This window comes from Heterocephalus glaber, unplaced genomic scaffold, assembly GCF_053883595.1.
Source record: "Heterocephalus glaber isolate CG9 unplaced genomic scaffold, H.glaber_assembly_v1.0 deba00000676, whole genome shotgun sequence".
NCBI classification, from domain to species: Eukaryota; Metazoa; Chordata; class Mammalia; order Rodentia; family Bathyergidae; genus Heterocephalus; species Heterocephalus glaber.
The window spans coordinates 17181477-17204322 of NW_028258156.1; the positions used below are offsets into that span (position 1 = coordinate 17181477).

General features: G+C 37.1%; 1 protein-coding gene across 6 annotated transcripts in view; it reads right to left on the reverse strand.

Annotated features, from left to right (window-relative positions):
- The window catches only part of Znf277 (zinc finger protein 277), a 125863-nt gene that overhangs the window by 72106 nt on the left and 30911 nt on the right, over positions 1-22846 (reverse strand). Inside the window, exon 2 of one of the 6 annotated variants that reach the window (XM_021254176.2) lies at positions 14156-14213. The exons of the other annotated variants lie outside the window; for them this stretch is intronic. The gene's annotated coding sequence lies outside the window, so the exon portion shown is untranslated. The remainder of the gene's footprint in view (positions 1-14155; positions 14214-22846) is intronic. 6 annotated transcript variants of the gene reach the window in all.

Genomic DNA, 22846 nt, shown 5'->3' on the forward strand with positions numbered 1-22846 from the left:
CGAAAGGGAGTAAAATAGTGCTGGGACAATACACAAGACACAATAGATTTTAGTCCCACTGTTTCAGACATGGCCTTCTATTTCCTATGCTTAGCTGGGTGTGGTGGTTTATACTTGCAATCCTAGCACTCTGGGAGGCTGAGGAAAGAGGGCTACAAGTTTGAGTCCAATGGGGGAATTTAGCAACTTAATGAGAACTCATCTCAAAATATAAAATTTAAAAAAGGGGGAGGGCTGGGGAAAGAACTTAGTGTGAAGGTCCTGAGTTCCCAGTACCAGGAAACAGACAACTGTTTTATATCACAATTACAAAGGTGAATCAAAAAGTGATATGAATCTCATTTGTAAAAGAGCAGGTGGTCTAGTCAGCCCAAAAGGCACATGTTGCAGGTTACTCATGTAACAACAAGCATGAGTTGGCCAGCACTTCATCTGACTGACACTGGCTTCACTGGAATGTCTAAACACAACTTTATTAAAAATGACACTCTGATGAATACCTTTAGCTATCACTATTTTCAGGCAGTGGTTCTCAACCCTAATGGTGACCATGAATCAACTCAGGAGCTTTCAAAACATGCTGTCGTTTTTTTACACAGATACTGTAATGTAACTTCTCTATGGTAGCTGGGACATGTTTTATGTGAAGCCACAAACCACTGTTGAAATGAAAACCTGTTATGATTAATTTTATGACTTTTATCAGTAGAAGTACAGAAAAATAAATATGCTGTGGAAGATGAGTAAAAACACTAGTTTCTGCTTTTGAGAAAAATATCACCTTTCCTAAAGGCTTCACAAGGGATAGTTTGTTATAGATAAAATCGTATTTTGTAGCTAGTAAACTAACAAAAGAGAAAAGGCTTTATAAAATGTAATGAAATTACAGTCTTTACTGATACAAGGTATGTTTTTTTAATGTGCCTTGGCTCAGGACATTTGATAAATAGAAAAAAATGTCAGTGTACAAGTTTTATTGGTTTATATATTTCTTTTCTAGCACAACCATAGTTGGAATTAAAGGCAAATTTTCTCATTATTCAATGAAAGCCTGAGAAACACATAAAACTCTGAATCCTAGGGATATTCTAGGGAAGACCTTTCTTAAAGAAAGACTTCAAGAACTGCTTGCTACTCTTTCTACTGTAAAACTATATATAAAGAAGCCGAGAATCCAGGAACAGATGTGGAAGCCACATATGTTTTCCTATGTTTAAAAAACACTTATCTGTTGGAGACATCTATATAGCATAGGTCAGAATTAATTTTGTTTTCATTATTGGGGGACTGAACCTAGTACCTTCACACTAAACTACGTCCTCAGTCCTTTTTTATTTTTTGAGACAAGGTCATGCTAAATTGCGCAAGGAGGGTTTGAATTTGCAGTCCTCCTGCCTTACCCTCTCAGAGTGCTGGGATTATAGGCCTGTACCACCGTGCATGGCTTAAGAATTTAATTTTGATTTAACTTCTTTTCATTAAAAGTAAACCCCCCCCAAAGATCCATGTTTCAAAGAAGGAAACAAAAATCAAAAAATCAATAATGCAAAAAATCAACTGGACTATGATTCTATATTTAAATGCAATACAGATTTAACCATGCTACACTTTTTTTCTTTTTAAACAAGGATTGCTCTGGTTACAAAAATCTTCTGGTGGAGCTTAACAGTGGAAAAAGTGGCAGTTCCTAACCCTATTTCCTCTCATAAGATGTTATTTTTATTATGTGGTTTTGTAGAATGCAAAGTTTTTCAGGAATGCATATATGGTATTAGAGCAGAAGTATCTGTATTTAACAAAGTATTTTTAGACTATAATACACTGGGATAGGCCAGGGCATCTCCCAGACACTTCTGAAAATATAGCTCAGCTTCAAGGTCTAAACTTTTTTTTTTTGGCAGTACCGGTGATCAAACTCAGGACCTTGTACTTGCAAGGCAGGCGAGGTGCCACTGAGCTAAATCCCCAACCCTCAATGTCTAGACTTTGATAAGCCTGTGAGTTTAAGAGAAAGCAGGATTAGGGAATGAGGGCATTCCATTTATTATTACAGAAGGGCTTCTGGAATAGTGCATCATAGTTTACAATAAAATCCACGTTAGAGAAAAAAACTATGACCCAAAGGCTTTGTTGTATTGAGACATTCTCCTTAGCAAAACTTGCAAGCCTTCTTGCATAGGCCGATGTCCACTCTGCCAACTGACTGGCACCTTAACTGCTGCTGCATCACACTACAACCAAGCCAATAAGGGGGCTTTGTCCCTCCCTGATGCAGTTAGAGTTCTTTTCTGCCAAACAGTGAAAGGACAGCATTTGGTTTACCTAAACTTACATACTTTATAACTAAGTTATCCTCCCACTCAAAATAAAAATCTAGATAAATATTTGCCATGCAGTGAGACAAAAATACTAAATGGAGAAGGATAACAGTTTCATTCAAGATTCCTAGTCTGTAAGATTTGGGGTATTGATTCATTAATAGCTCACTGTGTGAAAAATACAACTGACATCAAAACCATGAAGTCTTAAAAATGAAGAAATTCTTTTGGAAATCTGGATTAAAACAAAATGCTCAGTGATGCTTATTTGAATGCTCAATGCTTATTTGAAGTTATTAAGTAGCAATCATGAAATTCAATCAGATGTTTATACAAATCACATAGAACAGATTCACATAATTATCTGAAAAAACTGAGTAAAAATAAGCAAGCCAAGGAAAGAGTACTGGTACTTGTTCATAGTTTTGGTATGTTTAATGTGGCTCTAAAGGTAGTTATCATGTTTCTAAAAAACCTTTCTACTTTGGACTTTTAACTTTGGACACGCTAAAAAAATTCGGGGCCTCACTGCTGTATGAACAATTCTTTGTAACTCTTATGCTATAAAATCATTTCAAATTTTTAGTGTTTACCAAATGATCCCATGTGCAATATGGTGCAGTAAGGAGCAGTAAGGAATACACTGGAGCCAGGTACAGTGGCTTGTGCCTGTAGCCCCAGTTACTCCTGAAGCTGAATCAGGAGGACTGCTTGAGTTTGGTAGTTGAAGGCCAGTCTGAAGGCCAGTCTGAGGAAGTGAGCAAAAATAAAAGGGCAACACAGTGTAAACCCTTAAGAAGCACAGATATATATACAACACAGATTAGGTACTCTAGGCTTCGGAGGTAGACTGTTTACCTGATGCTAAGTCTTATTCAAATTATTTAAAAAAGAAGCCAATAGGTTTCAAAGTTAGAAACAAATTCCAAAATACTAAGCCAGGAAGCTATGTGTGTGCATGTGCATGCACAGGCGTGTGAATATCTCCCCAAATCTAAAATGAGCTTTCTTCCTTGAAGGTCAATTTTCTTCCCTTTCTATTTTAATGCTTTTATATGGTCACTTGGTAAAAGGGCTGTGCCTTGAGTAGTATCTTGACTTACAGGAAAAATAAATTTGCCTTCACAGCAAATGATCATGAGGTACCTTTTGAATTTCCAGAAAAAGCACTCAAAATCTTTAGGTCCCTCTGAATGAATCATACACTGGGCACTGGGCCACAGTTAACAAAAACTGCTTAGCTTAGCCATCCCAATGATGGAAGGAAAGGTGGAGTTCCTGTTGTGAGAATTTCAAATATCCCCGGGAGCACCTGGGAAATCTGGGGGATGTTCTCTGCTGCGGCTGCTACTTTGAACATGCAGCAGATTCCAATTTCTTTTGTGGAATGAGGAAATGTCAATAACAGAGAAAAAGTTATTTCCCTCTATGCCTGTAGTCCTCTCTTGTCTTCTCATTTCCTAGCAATGACAGTCATTGAAAAAGAACTGAAAAATTGGAAAGGGGAAAAAATGGAAGGGGCTTTAAGGGGGGGAGAGGGAAATATTGATTTAATCAGGAGGCTGAGACAGGAGGATCACAAGTTCCAGGCCAGTCTGGTCAATTTAGTGAGGCTTTATCTCAAACAAAACAAACCACTCAAAAAACAAAAACAAAACCACTCAAAAAACAAAAACACCAAAAAGGGCAGGAGACTTAGTCCAGTGGTAGAATGCCTGAATAGCATGAGCAAGGCAAGGGGTTCAATCCCCATTATCACAAAAAACTGAAGATTGTTTATTGTTCTCTCTTCCTTTTTACTCCCCAGACTCTTCTCAAGTTCAACTTTTTTTGAAGAAAAAAGTGCTATTTTATTAGTTCGTGAGTTTCTCTGTTTTGACTTTACAGAGCACAAGAGGTCATCTGTAGGATAACTGAAGGAAGTCAGTCAGAGGAGCCTGCACGTGGGTAGGCTAGCGGCAGGTGGGCAGCCAGCACCCCAGACAGGCAGTGGCCCCACACCACCCACACACCGCCGGAGACCCATGGGGACCCATTTTCTGGGAACTTCTTCCTGTGGACTGATACCTGCCTTGCATTGTGGTTACCATAACATAAGTCTCACTGCTTTTTTACAAAAAGCCTTTATTGTGCTCACAAAGGGCAGCCAATAGATACAGAGAAGCCAGACTGAAGAGCCTCAAGAAAACAAAATTAACATCAGCAGAATATGCTCTGGTTGGACTTTGGCTAATGTGCATGTGTACCAAATTGCTATGGGCTTTACAATGGGGCACACCCCCCCACACCGCCCCTCACCTTGAACCCACACTGGGAAGGAAGTTAGCTATGGATCTTAGTAGACTTTTCAAGGAATGTGTAGCAACTCCTCTTTGGGACTTGGTTGGAGTGGTCAAGCCCTCACCAAGGACAAGGATGGGACATGTTATCAAGCTACAGCTCAAAGTCTTTCAAATTTACTTCATATTCATCTTCAGTAATATACTGGGGCTGGCTCATCATTACAGTTGTGGATTAAAATTTTCAAACTCCTTTTACTGGATGTCCAGGAGGCTCTGGAGGCACCTCATCACTTCTTTGAAATGCTCTGCCTGGTGTTATCTCCAGAAAAAATGGAATTCCAAATGTTCCAAATACCTTTTTGAGGAAATGTGTCACTATGATCAGTATCTCATTTTCCACATCTAAGTCTACCTGGTCCAAAGGTATTTCCTCTATTCTAAATGTTAAACTTCTTACAGGTGATAAACATTTTAATGGTTCATCTTATTGATACATACAATAAATTTGTAGCTTACAATTTCTAGCAGCCTAAGTCCTGATACTTTTTCACTGAACTCCACAGCCTCTTTACATTCTTCCAATGGGTCCAGATACAGCTGTGCTTGTCTGGATATAGCATTATTTCTTCTTTACTAAATTGGCTGTTTAACCATATACACTTAAGGATTCACCTGTTCTCAAAGTCTGTGATTTTCATCTGAAGCTGCTGATAGTAAAGTTTCTTAGGTTGTCTAGGCTTAAAAGAATTGTAGATCTCTGAAAGTACCTTCATAATTGTCTAAGAGAATAACATGGCATCCTGAGTAATTGTGCTCAGTCTAGCTTGTTAATATTAAAATGGTTTTATTTCTAAAAAAATCACATTTGGCTTTTAGCTTTCACACACTGCTTAAGAATGTTCTATCAACAAATTATATACCAAGGTATCTTACAAATGTAGACCAAGGATAAAGTAGAAATTGAGTCCTTCAGTTTTTTTGTAAATACCGTCAGCTGTAGCCATGCCTTGTGTTATGTATAGTATCTGATCTGAGAACTTAAGTTCTGGCAGTGAGAAAAAATTTTTGTTAAAGTTCATTTTGTTACAGAGCTCTTGAAAAACAAAACAAAAAGAAAACAGGATAACATGGGCCATTCCTATAACTTTATGACTTGAAGAACTGGAGCAACATAGGGTCTTTGTCAAGCCCAATTTTGAGCCTACAAAGTTTAATGCATTTTAAAAAATAAAATCTTTCAAACAGTGTTATTTTCAATAAGTTCCTAGAGTGAAAACATATTAGGGAAATGTGTGATTGCTAAAACTCATGAAGACGTGATTAGCTTCAGGAATTATCAGGTTTCCCGAATCATGATAGATTAGGGTGTGGCCAAAGTGACTGGGGAAGTAGGTGTGACCTGTTAATTACAAGATCCCGAGACACAGCACAGTTCCCAAAGCCTTGCATGTGGACCTCTCTGGAGAACTGGAGCAGGGTTGCAATAGGATGGCTTGAACCTAACATCAGCCTGAGGAATGGAATCCTAGCACTGGCTTTCAGGACTCATATACAGAAGTTCTCAGGGGTTTCCTGGAGATTTGGACGGCATAAAAGGACAAAGGCAGCAGGAAGAGCTGGCTATCAGGGCACCCCCGCCCCAATCCTCCAGGGTGCACTTTATCTTGCTTTTTCCTCTTTTACTCATCCTAAGCTCACTCTGCAGAGCCAGTTTCTCCCTCACTCTTCATTTTCACTTTTTCAAATTAACTTTGCCATTTTGTCCAATTTTTTGAGACAAGAAAATCCTGGAAACCAATTCCAGGAGACAGGAGCACCACAAAACCCAGTAACATTTATTTGGTGAGTTCATTTCTAGAAGGAGCCACCCAGTTAACCCTACCACACCACTGATCACGTATGATAACCACTAAATAAAACAGAAAAGTGTGAAATGACTTGGTAAAGAATCAATCATTCTATTGAACACATCCAATATGATTAAAGATTAAGAGGTTATAGTGGTGGTCAAAGAATCAGAGCAAAGAGGTGCGTTTCTCTGAACCTTACTGCCTTTATTGCCTACTGTCATTTCTGCTATGTTCTAAACCACAACCAGAGAGAGGATATTGTTATAATGACTTGGGTACCCCCCCACCCCACCCCAGCCACTGAGATGGATAAACTCTTAACTCAAAGAAGAATGAAAAGCAAAAAGTTTATGAATATCAACAAGACAATCCCTACATTTATTAGGAAATACATATATATTTTCTTTTGGTGCATTCAGAGATTATTTAAAAACTTCAAGAATGGGAATTTCTTTAAAATTTAACACCTGTGTGACATTAATAACTCCCTAAGAGAAAAACCCAGAGCTATAAATAGCCAAGAGACATTTTGAAAACAGGACAAACACTGATAGTTTTTGGTGAAGCAACTGTTTTGAGAGTTTAATAAAACTCTGGAGCTTTCAATAGTGCTGTCATGCTCTACACAGTTAAATTTTATATCTGGTTTCAAGAATCAGTTTGTCACTATGATACATACTGGTGAGATCTTAAAATATCAGATATTTCAGTAGCAGTTGCTGTTCTTACACCGTCAAAAAATATTTTTCATTTTTTGGTTTGTGATTTTATATTCTGTGATAACCCTGAATCAATGTCAGTGACCCACCAGCCAGAGACATTAACTGTAGAACAATCTTAAGCATTAAAAAATAAACATATAGGTAGGTGTCGTGGTATATACCTGGAATTCCAGGTACTCTGGAGGCTCAGGCAGGAGGATCACAAGGCCAGCTTAGGTAACTTGGCGAGATCCTCCCTTGAAATAAAAAGCTGGGGATATAGCTCCATGGGAGAGGGCTTGCCTAGCGTGTCTGGCCACGGGTTCAATCCTGGGTTCTAACCAGCGTTCAATCCCTAGTATGAATATTAAAAAAAAAAAAAGTGTAAACATACAAATCATAGGAAGCAGAGCTGCCTCTCTGCAGTAAAAGGTCAGCTTCTGTTTGTTCTTATTACTTGAGTGTTAACAAAGTAGTGCTGGCAAAATAGCTACCTCCATCCAGGAGCTTTGCGGCAGAACCACTGAGCTAAACCTCCGGCCCCAGGAGCTTCTTTCTGCACCCTCCCCTCTTTGTGTGTCAGAAAAAACAAGTGGTTTGCTCTGCTCTCTACTCTCACACAATAATCCACACTGGGCGCCAGCAAGTAAGCCAGCAGTTCTGCAGGGGACACCAGGTGGGAGTCCTCCAATCCAATTTGGATGTAACACTTGCTACTGGAAGACAGGGTCAGATCCCACACTCTTGAGACCTCAGTCTCCAGGACTGTCCCTCCTCCCCACTTCAGATGTGAACTCTACACCCCAGGTTGCTTTACTTTCATTTTGGCTATAAATCATGTGTCTTGCAACCCCCTCCTTATGTTCTATTAGTTTGGATGGGCAGCTTACAGAACTCAGGGAAATATGGTTATCAGTTTATTTTAAAGTACACTGAAAGGAGAGAAGAGAGAGGTGCACAGGGGGCAGTGTGTGGGCCGGGGTGGAGCTTCTACACCCCCAGGGCATGCCAGAGTTCCTCGACCCAGAAGATCCCCGAGCCCTGACCTTTTGGGTTTTTATGAAGACTTCCCTGCACAGGCCATAGTGAAGCATGGACAACCATGTGGAAATGTGATTGGACAAAATGGTATAACCGAGAGATAACAGACTGTGTGTGGAAACCCAGCAAGGGCTGCATTGTTTTTGGCGACTCTGTGGAGCATTCTTCCCTCCAGGTCAGGACTCCTCTGGAATGGGGGTTTTATGACCTATTATAGACAAAGGTAGGTCAAAGAATTTTTTGATAGCCTGCATGAAGATAATAAAGGTGGGGGGGGAAGCTTCGAGTTTCTATTATGTGCACTGGGAAGAGAAATTCTAGTTCTTATGAACTGTCTTGGACAAGGAGTTGAGAGCCAAGAATATATGAACTGAAAACCAAAATACTCTCCAAAGACTAGCCTGTTTTTTTATCGAGAGGCATCCATATAGTGCTATTCTGGGACTTCTGCCTTCTGCTCTTCAAAATAAAAGTAACAGCTCCCAAAGGCCTTTCATTCTTTCTGGTGATCAATGTAATACTCTGATTAAAACTAAACTATTTTGACTAAGTCTCGTAGCTTTTTAAAATAAAATTTCTGAACATTAAAAAAATCAGTGCATAGTTCATTACAAAACCTTATTCAAGGAAAACAAGGGGGAAAACTATCGATAATTCCACCATTCAGAAATAACCACTAATATTTTTCTTCGTATGTATCTCAACACGTATTTTTAAGTTAAAAATCTCCCCAAATACATTTTTGTTGTATTTTTCCCTCTACTTAATATGCCACAAGTTACTTTTCACATCATTATATATCTTTCTATGAACTGCTTACACTACCGTATAGTGATACTGGAACATAACACAATTTCACCAATTTCCCATGTTATTTAGGTTGCATACACTTTTTATTATTATAAACAAAATTACAATGCAAACTGTAGCTAAATCTTTGTCCTTTTTAAAGGATATTTTTCTTGGGGATAATTATCAGAAGAATTTCTAGGTCAGAGGGTATGGATATTTTAATTTGGGTATCTTTTATCTTTGGTTATAGGACTGGTAAAAGAAAGTCTGGCCATAAGCGGGGTGGGGATTTAGCTTAGTGGTGCCGTGGGTGGGTGGGGGAAGACAGAAAGAAAGAACAAGAAAGAAAGTCTAGGCACTAGCAAGTAGGAGGTGAGGCTAATGGGGGAACCAGATGTCACAATGGTTGACTCTGAACGTGAACCCGGTTTCTTTCTTTCATTCTAATACAAGGGTCTGTAATTTACCCACTAATTCTGGTAGGGAAGCAGCCTCTTCTCAGAAGTTCTTTTAGGGAGGAGGGTAAAGATGATGAAACAATCTGTCATTTCAGTAAGGACTGCTGGGTTAAAAATATTTATTGAATAATTTGTTTAAAGCTTTCTTTTGGTCTTTGCCTATTCTTGTAAGCTAAAGACAACATTTCTGCAATACTTCCATATATTCTTAGACACTTACCAAGAGCAATTCTCCCTTTCAACTGACCTAGAGTGATTATAAATAACACAAGTTAAATTACTGAGTTGACCAGCTGGCATCAACCAACAGCTGAGGGTTTGTCACTGATAAGTGGGCCTGTAAGGACAACCATATCACCTCTAATGGTAGCTCTCAAAGTGTGGCCCACAGACAGTCACCACTGGGCAGCTCTTAAAAATTGCAAATTATTTGGTCCTCCCTCTTAGGACTATTGCTTCAGAAATGGAGGGTAAACCAGAAATCTGCATTTTATTTTTTTTGGACTTTTTAGACAGGTTATTGCTTGGTCGTTCAGGCTGGCCTAGAACTCACTAGGTATCCCAGGCTGGTCTTGAACTCATGGTAATCCTCCTGCTTCAGCCTCTGGAATGCTGGGATTGCAGGTGTGAGTCTGTAACCCCAGGTGTGATATAGGCATGAGTCTGATGCAGTGTAAGAACTACCAGACCAGACACCAGAAGATCTTGAGAATTTCTTAGGCTGCTTCACAGGATTTATGAGGTACAAGGAGAGGAAAGCAGGTTCTGGTCAGGGAGAACCTGCTGGATTCTATCAATGCTGGACTTTATAGAAAGGGTCACTGTGATTTCTAGGACCAAGCAACTTCCTATCCATTTCTCTTTGCCCTCAAACTCCAAGATATATTTATGCTTCCTGTCATAAATGGCTATTTTTATTGGTGTTGCCCAACCTGCACAAAACCTATGTAACCAGAGGTGAAGATTCTGATAGAGAATTTGTCTTTTTGACCAGAGGTAGCTGGAACAGCAAGGTCTGAACCTAAGTGGCCTGAGAGCCCAAGACATTGTATATCAAAAAAAAAGTATATATGCACAAATACATTTCTCTGGAAAAGTGTTCACAGCTTTCACCAGGTTCTCAAAGAGATTTCTGATGATTATAAAAGCTTAGAAATAAAACCAAACCCATTGACTAGAAAGCCAATGATACCTATTCCAAGGTAAAATAAATATTGCATAAATGTTGAATTGTATAGCTGTGTATTAGGTACATCCACAAGTGCAAATGACAGCATGTGCTGTGTCAACATTGGGGAGCAAGATAAATGTGGGGGCGGGGGCTGCACTTCCTAGTGTGATGTTCTAGGGCTCTAAAAGCTGGGGCTTTCACAGTGAAGAGCTTGACTCTAATCAAGGACAGACTTATGAAGAGGATGTCTTATTTCCATTAGGCAGTATTCTAGAAAGTTTACAGACACTCTCTGATTTAGTTATCAGAAATGGCCCTCAAAGAAGGCAGTTTAGTTCCTGTTAAGCTGTCAAAACCACAGTTTTAAACTTATCCCAAAGGGTTAGTGACAACTCAATTCCATTACTACATTTCTGAAAGTCAGTTTGCAATGGTCTCATTCAGTAATTACTGAAAAGTCCATCAATCCCTATACACTCTGGCTTTTGAGCATCTGTTGGTCTCTGACCTCTGTAGTTCCCCAAACCCCCCAAAATCAGCAATCTACTTTATTCAGAAAAGGTAGATCTACTTACAAGTTGGTCTCCCCTGTCTACCAACAACAAATTCAACTTTCTGTGTCAGATATTAAGTACTGGCTTCTTCCTTGACAATAAGGTTCCACAGCCAATAAGTAGTCTGGAAGATTGGGGCTCATGACGTCTGGACTCCAGAAGCCAGGGTTCAAGTCATTTTATTTCCCCAGAGCGAACAGCTGGGCATTGGGATTATGACTATGGCGGAGATGGCTTCCCTCTCTTTTGTTGGCAGTAGGAATGTTGTTTTAATACAATATACGACAATTTATTGCTACTCCATTCTATTTTTATTTTTTTTATGAATGGTTATGTCTCTGAAGTTATGCAGTATTAGTCATCAACTTTTATAACCAAAGGGTTTCCTTTTTTTTTTTGGAGCCAGGGTCTCACTAAGTAGTTCAGGCTGACCTTGATCTCACTATGTAGCCCAGGTTGGCCTCAAACTCACGGTGACCCTCCTGCCTCGGCCTCCTGAGTGCTGCGATTACAGGTATGCACCACCACACCTGGCTTCCATATTTTTAATTGAAACAAATTTACAATATAACTTCTTAAATGCTAACTAATAGTTTCCAAAATAAATAACAGTATATTTTTATATTACTAAGACAAAATAATTAAAAATATATTTATATAACCGTTTATATTATTTACAGAACACTATAAGAAACAATCCTACAGAACACATTTTTCTGTCATTAAATCACCTTCATTGATATAATGAACTTACTAGCCTTTGAATATACCAATAAGGAAAATAAATCCTGCACAGTATTTGTCATAAATAAAAGAAAATAAGGCAAACAATATCTCCCCAAACTGAAAGGAAAAATACCATTTTCATGGGAACTTAAAAGTCTGAAGTTCTTTTTGTAAGGACAATATTCTCTACAATGTTTTCCCTGGCTTTCATTCCAATATTTAATATAAAGCTGAAAATTTCTGGTTAGTAGCTTGACCATTTTAAACTGTGGGCAAGCGTCCTGTATATATGGCTTAATATTTTTTTAAAATTTTTAATTGCATTTTAAAATGTCTCAGTAATTTGGAAAATAATATGAAAAGAGATGGAGTCTAGTGAGGCTGCAAAACTAGAAGAGAAGATTGTAGGAAGGATGAGACTAAGAGCAGTGTAAAGAGCTCATTGCAGAGAAATAGATGTAATGCACTGGGGAATTTCTACCGAAAATGAGCATACCCTTGGTGCTCATATGCTACAAGACACCAGACAAGAATACACGTTTAGCAAGGGATGGTCCTTCCAACCTTTAGCATAGTGCTTTAAAAACTAAATAGAATTCTAAAATTTGTATTGGTTTCACATAAGTTAAAGAATATCAGAAACCAAATATGGGACTTGATCTGGAACAAATGGTAGTTTCAGGGCACCTTGCTTTCAAGTTTTCTATTACAGAAGATTCAAGTGAAAGCATGCAGAAGGGTACTAGAACTTTTGACTAGAGGCTTTGATAGTCTACAGAATTAAACCAATGAGCACTGGTGTCAATTTCACACAGAGAGAATTCTGAATAAACCCATAAAAACAGACAATTCTAAGGGGACATGAAAGTTAAAGAATTCAAGGATTTGGGGTAATCTGTTACATGTGATGATATGATGCATGCAAGTAAATGAGGTGAAAGGTTAACACTAAAAGTTGAGGCCCTCCCCATCATCAATAGGAAAATTGCAAGAAACAGCAAGAAATGGTTATCAATAAGGACCCAAAGACCCAGTAATTATTTTAATCTAATAAAAACACAACCAAAAAGCAGATATGGTTGGACATATGAAATACCATTCTTTATGGAACACAGCAAATTTATATTGGATTTTTCCATTTTTTTATACACAGAAAATCAAAACTGCTAGGTAAAACAGACTTTACAAATGGTGAAAAGAAGCACAGTTGGTCTCCAAGTACTGTGTTACTCCTTTTGAAGGAAGACATCAAAGCTCAAACTTTATTCCCTCACCCAAGCACCTGGTGGAAGTTACAGTGTAAAGGAAGCCACGTAGGGAATTCAGACTGTCGTGCAGTGCTGGAATGGCACCTTTAACATTTATGGAGTTACCAATGGGTGAAGTTCTATGGTGCTGAGATCTTCCTACATTCCTTGAGCAAATCCATAAACAGGAGAAACAACTGAGGCCAGAGTTACTAGAAACTAACTAGAGGATATGTGACTGGTCATTACAAGTTCCAACCTCTTTCTCATGCACAACTCTCAGATTAGTTGGCATTATAATATCAATTCCATTCAATACTGAAAGAACTGGTAAGACCAAGAGAAAAATATTTCAAATTTGTAAGAAGTGAACCTCAGATGAAAAATGAAATCACTCTAAGCTGAACTGTTTATTTTCAAAAGTCAGAAGAGATGGCACAGATGCTAGCATAGGGACCATTCTTTCCGCACTACACTCTCTGCCTCTCCTCCTTTCCCTCCTCATCATTCACCTCTTGTCATACTTTTAGGAAACTGATAAATTCCTTACACCCTGAAATGTAGTTTGAAAATTAAGGTTTAATAGGTAAATAAGGCTGAATCTTTCCTAGAAAAAACTCTCCCATAAAAGCAAGACTGAGGGTTTTATTCAAGAATATCCATGGGTATTAATAAAAATAATAAAAGAAAATAATCTAATAATAAAAGGATTAAATGAATTACAGAAATCATGCAAGTCAGGAATACTGTTAAATGAAAAAAATATATACAGCTATATTTACAGTATGGTCTCATTTTTAGAAAGATATATATATCTCCAAAAAAAGTTAAGCCAGAGGGGATTAAGGAATTGCTTTTGTCTTCTTGGAGCTCTAGAAGCTTTTATGCACATATTTCAGGAAACCTGCTTAACAAATGAACTTACCCATTTGTAAATTTTTTGAACATTCTTTTTTACCCTAATGTATTTTTATTTCAGAGATTGCTTAATTCACATTAACCATTAGTTTGGTACCTGAGAGTCTTCTGCACAGAATTCTCTTATTTCACTGCTAAAAAGCGCATACTAGAGCCTGAAAGTACAAAATGAAGACGGTTCAGTTTGTATGAGCTGTTACTTTTCTGTATACATTAACATACTTCTAACTTTCCAATTTCTTCAATAAGGCCTTGAACATTAAAAGTTGCTCCCAAAACCTTGTTCCTCCCCAACAAAAATCCCTTTGAAGACTGTAAACAAAACCACAAAAAGCAAAGTGTTAACAAAAGACACTAGGTAGTATCTCTGAATAGTTCTTATTTAGAAAATAAGACCATCAAAGTACTGGGAAAAAAATCTCTGGTGTACACTTGTGGCTTGGCTTTGCTTCTATAGATCTAAGGGTTGTGCCACCTTTGCTCCTATGACACTCGGTACCCAGACTTTATTTTTATGTCAATTACAATTAAAAGAGGAAAGTGGTTTTCCTTTTAATATTTGGAATCTATTTTACAAAAAACTATCAACTAGCCTTTCATAATATATGACAGCAAAATATCTTGACTTAGTTTCATTTATGCAAAACTATAAAATGCATTTTATTTTATTATATCTGGGGATAACGAAACAAAATCAGAGCATGTGCTGGCATGTTAACTGTCTTGCTAATTAAATCCAACACTTAATGAATCAATTCATTAGCAATAAGCCAGTCTACTACCTCATTAATACAGATGGCTAGTATCAGGAAAGGAAGGACAAGAGAACCTCAGCAAGTACAAAAACAACTGCAGAGTATTTCAAAGTACTTAGAACTTAAGTTTCCCAAAGATTAAAAGCAAACTCAACTTACTAACAATAAAAGGAGGACACTGACAAAACATATTTTTAAAAGCCACAAAGGTATGTTGGTACAGTGGGGATAAATATAAAGATAAATGTTTATTTGAACCACACAATATTTTCTTACTAGAATCAAAGAATGTAAAAACATTTTAGAAGTTTATACACAAAAGCTGAAGATGGCATAGAAATCCTGGTTTCTTAACTTTTGAATTGAAGATCTGCCCAATTTGGTATACAGCAATCACTCAATAAAAAGTAAATTAATTGTTTAAAATTAATTATTAATAATAAAAATGATTAAACACTTCATTTGCCCATAGCCACTTGTATGACAAACTTCAAAATAATTGTATAGTACTAGGAATAGGGCTGTCAGATAAAACATAATATTCCCAAATAAATTTTAAAAAAGAATACTTTTAAAAGTATAAGTACGCCCCACATAGTGCATAGTACTACATAGTACAAACATATCCGGTGTAGTATTTGAGACCTACTAAAAGAAACAAACAAAATTACTGTTTATCTGAAATTCAAATAAAAGTGGGCTTCATCCTTTACTTTCATTTGCTAAATACTGAAAGAGAAATACACTACTCCAGATCCCAGCTTTAAACTTCACTAACAGACTCCCTTGGGGATCCTAGCTAGGAAAAAAGCAAGTCTTTGTGTATTCAAAGTGGATGCTACAACGAATGCGCGTACCTCATAGCGAGCTCGGACTCTCAGGGCCCGCACACTGGTAATCCTCATGCCACATCTACCTTGCCTATATATTTTATTTGCTATGCACATTATTTATTTTCAATTAGTTATCAGTATTAAAATGGAATTAACAGATATTAAAAACATAATTCCAGGTTCTGGTCTTTTTTTCTTTTTTTTAATATTGGAGATTCTGATTATACTGGGAACACATTGCTAACTATTAACAACAGGATCTGGATGGTTGCTTCCTTAGACAAGGTAGGCATGTTCCTGTTTACAGTAATCCTTACAATACTGTTATCCTAATATCAAGCTGAAAACAGTATTAATTTAATGTGACTACAGTATTACTAGATGAAGTGTAAAACCTGTTGTCATTAAATTTCACCTAAACTCATTTTGTATCCATTCACTTCATTTCTTTTACCTGGCAAGTCCCTTACAGGCTCTGAGTTCATGACATGCATTCTGTTACATACATACTTTTCATATGTATTTCTCTCCATCTCAAATTAGTATATGGAGAGGAGCAGAAATGCTCCTAGAGTCTATTTTTTTTTTTTTTTTTGGTGCCAGGGATTGAACTCAGCTAAATCCCCAGCCCCTACAATCTATTTTTAAAAATCAGTTTTTCAGAGCACCTGGAAGGAAGCTCCCTCGCCGCCATCCCAAGCTCCTAGGGCAGAGAAGCTGAGCCGCGTGGGTGCCAGAAGCACCGCCCCTCCTCAACCCATGGAAATGAGGAGACACATAAACAAGTCGCAAAAACAGACTTCTGGATCACCTACAGCAACCCCAAAGGGAAAAGAGATGCAACAATCTGATACTCAACCACCTGGACTCTCTGAACTGGCAACGAAAGAGGATCTGGGAAAAATGAAATCAGAAATAATTACTCAGATAACAGGAAAGATTTTGCTCATGGTGCAAGACATGATTAATAAATCTAGAGAGGACACAGATAAAAAAAATAGAGGAGCTGAGGAACATGATGGAATCCCAACATAGGAAACAAATGGAATCCATAAAACAGATGCAAACAAATTTCCAGGAGATTAAAAACTCCATCCAAAGTCTGCACAGCAGAATAAACCAATGTGAGGATAGAATTTCAGATATAGAACAAAAGATTGCAATTAGTGACCAAGAAAAGAAAAATTGCTTTAAAATTGTAAAGGAACACAAGAAATCAATCCAGCAGCTGCTAGACGATGCAAAGAAGAATAACATAAGACTGATTGGAGTCAATGAAGAAAGAGGAGAGAGTGCAGATGACATAAAAAAACTGTTCACAGAAGTGATGGCAGAAAACTTCCCAAGGAGGGGAAAAGAACTTGACATACAGATAAGTGAGGCATATAGGATTCCAGCTAGCCTTGATCAAAAAAAATCTACACATAGGTATATAAGAGTTAGGATTCCAGAAATCCAACAGAAGAATAAAATTCTACAAGCAGTGAGAGAAAAGAAACAAATCACATACAAAGGAAAGCCCATCAGAATCACAGCAGACTTCTCAATGCAAACCCTCAAGGCAAGAAGAGCTTGGAGTGATGTATTTCCAGCCCTAAGGGAAAACAGCCTCCAATCCAGACTGATGTGCCCTGCAAAACTATCTTTCAAAATTGATGGAGAAATAAGATTCTTTCATGATAAAGAGCACCTCAGGAACTTCATGAATATCAAACCGGCACTCCAAAAAATTTTAGACAATACCCTAGGAAGAGACAATGAGGATCACAACCCCAGGAAACCCAGCAGAATGAATCCATTGGGCGTGACAAATTAAATGCAAAGGGAGAGAATCCAACAAAAAGAAAAAGTCATGACAAGGCTTTAAAACTTTTAACTTCAGGGCTGGGGATTTAGCTTAGTGGTTCTGCCGCCTGCAGTACCAAAAAAACAAAACAAAACAAAACCTTTAACTTCATCTCCCTAATGAGTATATAATTCAATCTTGTTATTGTACTGATTAGTATTTTTCTGATTCTAGAGTTGCATACCTTTTCTTGTGCTATACTGGCTACTTACTATCTTCTTATGTCTACTTTTTAATTGGGTTGTCTATTAATGAGCTCTAAGAATTCTTTATATATTCTGATCACAGGTTATATGCATTGTAAATATGGTCTGTTTAAGGACTTTTCCTTTTCATGATGTCATTTAAAGTTCTAAATTTTGATGGAATCTCATTTATCAATTTTTTTCTTTTACACATCATGTCTTTTGTATCCTTGGTAGTTCTTGCCTACCCTCAATTCATAAATATTTTCCCTTATAATTTCTTCTTAAAGTTTTATACTTTTAGGCTTTCATATTTAGGTTCATAGATTCATTCAAGTTATTTTCATGTATGGAAATAAAGGGTTGAGGTTAAATTTTTATGTACGGATACCAGGTGTTCTAGTGCTGTTTGCTGAAAACACTATCTCTTCTTCGGCTCTTGAATTGAGTTTATATTCTATAAAATGCTAATGTTAAATAATCTTTCAAAACTCAGTGGACCATGTATGTGTGGTTCTATTTCTAGATTCTGTTTTATTCAAATGATCTATATATCTTTCTCCTTACACCATCACTGCTTTGATTACTGTAGCTTTAGAAGCAGTCTTAAAATTAGGTACTAAATGTCTTCCAACACTGTTTTTAAAAATTTATTTATTTTTTAACTTTTCTAGGTCCTTTGTACTCCTACATAACTTTTAAATTTCAATATCCAATTCTTCATTTATAGCAAGTATACATAGACCTGAATTTTTATATATACCTTGTGTTTTCTAATCCTGCTAAATTCAAATACAAGTTGTAGGGGCTCCCAGAGATTTCTTAGTATTTTCTCTGTAGATGATCATTTCAACTACATATAAAGATTTTGCTTCTACCTTGCCAATCCTATCCTAATTGTGTGATTTTATTGCCAGACTATTTTGGTGGGGCCTAGGTTTCAAAGTTTAATGGACAGATAAAGAGTAAGCATATCTGCTTCCCTTGTTCCCCACCTTAAGGAGAAAGCATTGTATCTTCTCCATTCATATAAGGCGTTCTTGCTGGAAGTATGGAGTACATGTCTTTAATCTGTTAAGAAGGTTCTGTTCTACTTCTGGTCTCCAGATAGCTTTTACCATGAACAGCTGTAGAATTTAGTCCAATACCTTTTCTCCAACTAGTGACAGGATCATATGGCTTTCTTCTTTCCTCTGTTTAAATGATGGCTTTTGGGGGTGGATCTTCCAATGCTGAACCAACACTGCCATCCCTATATGAAAACCACTTTCTACATACTGCCAGATCTGACTTCTAAGAGTTTGTGTTGTTAAACAAATTTCTATCTATGTTCATACTTTTTTCTTCTATTATCTTTATCCAGTTTTAGGATTAGCACAATGTTGAGTTCCTAAAATGAGGGGAGAAGTGTTCCTTCTTTTTTCTGCTTTAAATGTGTGATATAATTTATCAGTTAAAATGTATATGAGCCTGCTGTTGTCATATAGGTAGGTTTTCAAGCTAGGAATATACTTTCTTTAATAGGTGCTATTCAAATTTTATATTTCCTCCGGAGTTAGTTTCATTAATTTGTCTTCCCAGGTACTTCTTAGAAGTTGTCAAATTTATTTCAAAAAAGATTTTTGTAATATGCTTTCTATATCCTTTTAAATTCTGTAAAATCTGTGGTAATGTCTCCTAGGTCTTGATAGTGCAATTTAGAAAATGTATCATTGATATTGTGTAATAGGAAGAAAAGGTCTAAAGGAGCAGGGGAAGTGGGAGGGGTAGGGGAAAGGAAAAGAGGGAAAAGAAAAAATATGAGAAAAGGAAAAAATGGAAACAAAGTCCTTGCAAATAGGGAAGGGTGGAGGGGGTGAAGGGAGGACAGGGGAAGGGGAAAAAAATAAGAACCAAGATTCTCATGCAAAGGTACACGATCCCAATGATGAATTTAACTGTATTTTATACCTAAAATGTACCAATAAACTTAATGGGAAAAAAAATAAAATAAAATCAGTTTTTCAGCTTGATAAAGGCAGGGAGTTCGTCCATTTTGTTTATTCTCTTGTTCCTAGCACTTAGGACAGTGCCTAGTGCATTGGAGATGCTGGTTGAATACTGGCTTGATTAATGAATGGTCACCAAAGAAGGAGGAAGAATTGTGAAAACAAAAATTAAAAAAAGTTTAGGAATATTTGGGATGGAGTCAGTAAGGCAAAGTGTGTTGATTGTGTTGACAGTCATCAAAACATGTTGTTTGCAGTCACTGAGGTATGTAATTTTGGAAAAGTAGGTACTCAGTATAATAATCTTCAAAATCTGGTAAGACTCATAAAATATGGTGTTTTCTGATATGTTTTCAGATGTGTCAAAGGTTATTAGAATGCATTACACTATGGAACAAACCTAGAATGTTTTTGTATTTCCCAATTCTAACCAAATTTCCTCAGTAGTTTGAGTTTGGGAGGGATATAGAAATATAAAACAGAAGAAATAAAAGCACAGATCTCCTGTATGAACAATTCAGTCCAAAAATTATGGACTTAAAATTTTCAAATCAGCACAGAAATACTCTATTCCAACCCCAGCTTTTAACTTCACAACCAATGTCCTTGGAGATATTTTTCCTTAAGTGTAGATAGAGATAGAGCCATCATCTTTCCAGGTCTCTGATCAAAAGGATTTTGGTTGTTTCATAAGATGTTTAGGAGATAAATATGGCGAAGAGTGAAAACTGAATTTCAAAATTGCTGATAGTTGAGAGAAAAGGACAAAATATTTCAAATCAGAATTACTTCAGAAAATCCATGATGTTTGCCATGCCAATAATATATAAAGTCTCTTATCCATTCACTCAAAATACTATATATTTACTGAAAACCAAGGTAGGGGCAAGGAGTACAGCGATGAGCACATAGATCCTGATCTCAGAACAAAGGGAGACACTAGCAATGGTAATACACAGTACTGCTTATGAATGAAGGTATGTGCAGGGTCTACAGAAAATCCAGAATTAGAAGAGCATCTAAGCCTGCCAATCAAAGTATAAGAAGTTAACTGTCTGAAACAAGACCTTCAGGGCAAACACAAGTAGTGCATGGAAAGAGCAAACTTAGATGGGGAAAGCAAAGCAGCCATGTGCACTATAAGGAACAACATGGCAGGAAGACACATGACAACATGTGCAGGGAACTATGAATATTACAAGTCCTCCGGGATCTGACCCCCATAAGGAAGCAATTACTGAAGGATAGGTGACATATACTGAAGATCTGAATTGGAGCAGTGATGACCATGAGAAAGGAACAAATGGCAGGTGCACATTACATCAGGCTTAAGAGAGTGATCAGATTCATTCTGTTGCTACTATTCCCTTGGACTGAGTTCTGGCTTCCTGACCAGATGAATCACAACTACAATGCCGACACCCAACAACAGGATCACCAACAACACAACTTCTATAGGCTTTATTTCAGCTTCTTGGTATATAAACAGTTTGTTTTGGGAATGATCAACAATTTAAAATACTTCATAGACTCTTTCCAGCTGAAATTTCTGCGTGTATTTCCAAGTTCTGAGGTCTAGCTGCCTCTTAAAACTTTACATGACATAGGTTAATTTGTCCTTTTTGCAATTTTCTATTATACCTGCTTCCAATTTTTGCTCTAAAGTCATGGCCTCCAAAAGAACCTTGTTTTTACCGCATGCTTATAATGTATTTAAGGACTGAAAGGATAAATTACTAACTACAGCAAAAAAAAAAAAAAACTAATTAAAAGACTTCTTTCAAAAAGGTGGATGTTTGTCAACATCTACAAATAAAAATATATTAGCTTTCCAACTACGAAATGAAGGGAAAAAACCCACGTTTTTATAGTCTGAGTCATTACCTAACACTACACACTTAATGGTAATAATTTGGCTTTTTCTTACTGTTCTTAATGACAAATAAGTAAGGATTAGAACTTATTTCTTTTCAGTAGCTGAAATCAATCACACTCCCATGCCATATTTTATCTTAATGCAAATTGATATTCAGCTAATATTTCATAGTATAATTAAGTTTAAGAGATATCAAAAACAGTAAAGTAATTTCTAATTATGTTAGTACAACCCAAGGACACATAAAAACTATAGGTGATGTTACCTGCTACAACACTGTCTACCTTATATACCCATGGTTCTCCAACTTTAGTGTATCTGGATTACCTGGAAGGCTTGAGTTGCTGATGCACTTGGTTTGGGGTGTGCATGTGAATTAGCAACTCTAACAACTTCCCAGGTGTGCTGCTGATGCTGGGGAACCATATTTTGAGAACCACAGATGTACACCAACCTGGGGTGCGAGTAGGGGAGAGGAGATGGTGTTCGATTTGTGGTTTACTGCCATCTAAAAAGCTTCTCTAAATTAGATATTCCGATTCTAGTCAGACAGTTTAGGAAGTTAAGACTTAATTATGGGAAAAAATCCAAATACCAATCTCTTTCAAGGAGAGAAAATAAGAAATGCTCTGTGGGAGAGCTTAAGATGTTGCAGTTTCATTAGCATTATCCAGTGTTGCTATGGGGACCAACTGGAAAGGCATCATCATATACAAGGGAATGAAAGAAGAGAACTGATGAATAATAATAACAATAAAAGAACTTTTAACATTTCTGAGAAAATAAAGCACAATCATACTGAACGTTTTCTGGTATTCACAGAAAGGTTTAAATTCTCCTTTAACAATGAGATACAGTCACATATAGAGCTCTCCATCTTTAGATGAGGTGTAATTTCTTTGAATATCATAGAGGAAACCAAAAACAAAATCCTTTTAGGATGAGAAGGAAGAGTAGCAGAAATCACATTTTGAGACTTTATTAATTATAGTCAAGCTGATGACCCTCAACTGTGGGCTACATGAAAAGGGCTAGCTTATCTGCTCACCTGCTTTCAATTTTGCTTAGTATTTCTGGGATAAGGGGTTCAAATAGGTATGAAACAGCTCTGGGGAGTAAGGAAAGAAGTACAGGTGTCTGGCTTGCTCTCAGTTTCCCAAATAATGAAACTAGGAAGAACCAGGGAAGAAGAAATAACTACAGAAGTAGATTTAAAAGGGTTGGGGGAGCAAATATTATTACAAATTGATTTTAGTGGCATGACTGATCACAGTTTAAGGTTTGGAACAAGGCTTCTATTAGAAT